This window comes from Priapulus caudatus, unplaced genomic scaffold (genome assembly GCF_000485595.1).
Source record: "Priapulus caudatus unplaced genomic scaffold, Priapulus_caudatus-5.0.1 Scaffold25, whole genome shotgun sequence".
Classification (NCBI taxonomy): Eukaryota; Metazoa; Priapulida; class Priapulimorpha; order Priapulimorphida; family Priapulidae; genus Priapulus; species Priapulus caudatus.
Window position 1 is genome coordinate 462,167 of NW_014577086.1, and position 3,160 is coordinate 465,326.

Sequence of the window (3,160 nt, forward strand, 5' to 3'; positions counted from 1 at the left end):
GGAGGGACGGACGGACGGACGGACGGACGGACGGACGGACGGATGGATGGTAGGATGGGTGGGTTGATGGATAGAATCATTGCTAGGTGAATAAATGGATGGGTGATAATAGATGGCATGATGGATGAGTGGGCAGATGAACGGACGGACGGAAGGACGGACAGACATACAGGTAGGCAAACATCAATAAAGCGAGCCATGTAGGCATACAATCAGAGAGTGAAACGATAAAATATTATTAGAGGTTATGTGGCATGATCATTGTATGTGCGTTTGCTGCAGGTGCATACAGAAATTGGGCGTCAATGTGCATGAGGTTATTAAACTTCTGAGAGAATTAGCCAACAAGTTTGATGATCGTTTACACCCGAATGTAAAGGTATGTATTTCAACAACAATGACATAGATTGATGCCAATTGTAGATAAGCTGCTTCGAAACTACTTTTGATATAAACTTGAATTTGAGAACAGTGGGCGAATATCCGGTCAGGCATTATCAAAGGATCGTTAACAGAGCAAACATTTCGGAATGCGGTGGGGTTAATACAAAATTATGGCTACGATATATCTTTATGTAAAGACAATTATATCTGTACAAACAGAGCACGAACACACACACATCACGCACTCGCTCACGCACGCAGACGCATTAGAACGAACGCTCAACCACACATGCGCTAAAAACGCTAGAGGCACACGAGCGTATTTTATCGCCCGATCGCGGCGATTAAAATCGCCAGCGAATTTAATCGCCCGATCACGAAGGGGCACACGTAGCGAATTTAATCGCCCGATCACGAAGGGGCACACGTAGCGAATTTAATCGCCCGATCACGAAGGGGCACACGTAGCGAATTTAATCGCCCGATTTTAACATCACATGATATCAACAACACGTCCGATTGGTTTAGAAAAATCGATCGGGCGACAAAATACGCCGGACACGGGCACACGAGCGAATTTAATCGCCCGATCACGAAGGGGCACACGATCACATGATATCAACAACACGTCCGATTGGTTTAGAACAATCGATCGGGCGACAAAATACGCCGGACACGGGCACACGAGCGAATTTGCTAGCGTAAATAATCGCCGGCGTAAATAATCGCCCGAAAATATCTAACATTTTGGATACGGGCGATTCGTGCGGGCGATTAAAATCGGCGTCGACGTGAACGGGCACACGGGCGAATTTTTCGAGCAATTTTAAAATTCGCGGCGATCGGCGATCGAGCGTAAATCGACCCGTGTGGGGCCCCTTCCTTAAGGGAGTTGGATCATTATAGTCTACACGAAGTTGGCTCTATCTAATTATACTGGCAAATTTATGCGATAATAATAGCACACAGGTAACTATGCACAGGGATGTGGATACTCTAGCCACAGTAGCATATTCCTATAGGAAATCGCTACCTCGCATATCAGCTATTACAGCAGGATGTGAGCAGATATCGGCCTATCACACAGCAATATCTATAGGAATAGCGACGCTCACATATCAGCTATTCCACAGGATAGTCAGAGATATCTTACAAGCAGTAATATCGGCTATAGGCACTCAGCAAACCCTTGCAGGCAATGCTCTTACAACAGGATGTCAGAGATATCCTACACACAGTAGCTATCCTATAGGACATCAGCAACCTCTCCCACTACAGCGGCTATTTCACAGGATGTGAGAGACTATCCTACCCAGCCAGTCATACTCCTATAGGAAATCAGCAACCCTTCCGCACTCAGCTATTAGCACAGGATGTAGAGCTATCCTGCACACCAGTACATATCGCTATAGGACATCAGCACCTCAGCATATCGGCTATTACACAGGATGTTCCAGAGAGTACCTAGCAGCACAGTATCATATCCTTAGAAATCAGCAACCCTCAGCAAATCCGCTATTACACGAGGATGTACCGCGATATGGAGCTACACACAGTACATATCTAGTAGGAAATCAGGGCAATCCTCCATCATATCAGGCTATTACACAGGATGTGAGAGATAGTGCCTACATAGCAGTACATATCCTATAGGAAATACCGCAACCTCAGTATTACAGCCTATTTACACAGGATGTAGAGATCTCCTACACACAGTACATATGCCTATAGGAAATCGCCACCGGCTGCCAGGCAAATCCGGGCTATTACACAGGAATTGTCAGAGATATCCTACCACCGTACCTATCGCTATAGGAAACTCAGCGAGCGGGCCCCCCCCGCGCTCCCGCGGCCCGGCCGCCCGCCCGCCGCGCCGCCCGCCCTCCCGCCCCCGCCCTCAGCATAATCAGCTCTTCCAGCAGGATGTCAAGCTATGGCTACACACAGTAATATCCTATAGGCAATCACGAGCGCCTCAGCTACTCAGACTATTACCCAGGATGTGAGAGATCCCTACACACAGTACCTCATCCTATAGGAAATCAGCACGCCTAGCATGCCGGTCTATTCCACAGGATGTCAGAGATATCGCTAGCCAAGTACATCTCCTATAGGAAATCAGGCGACCCTAGATATCAGCTATTACACAGGATGTCAGAGATATCCTACAGCACCGTACATATCCTCTAGGCCATGCCGCTACCCTCAGCTATGCCGCTATTACAGCAGGAATCAAGAGATATCCTAACCCGTACCTATCGCTATAGGCATCAGCATAACCTCACAAATCAGTATTACACAGGAATGTTAGAGATATCCTACACACAGCACCTATCCTATCGGACAATCAGCGACCCTCTAGCATATCAGCTATTACAACAGGATGTCAGCGATATCTACACACCAGTAATTATCCTATAGGACTCAGCCTACCCTCAGCAAATCAGACTATTCCAGACACGCTGTGAGAGATATCCTACACACATGTATCTATGCCATAGGAAACAGGCTACTTAGCAATCAGCTCTTACATAGGATGTCGAGTATCCTACACCAGCAGCATGTCGCTATCGGATAATCAGGGCACCGCCTCAGCATATCAGCTATTACACAGGATGTGAGAGATATCCTACACCAGTACATAGATCGGCTATAAGGAAATCAAGCTACCCTCAGCATGCAGGCTATTACCCAGGATGTTGAGATATCCTACACACAGTACATATCCATATAGGAAATGCACAACTCCTCAGGCAAATCAGGGCTATTACACCTC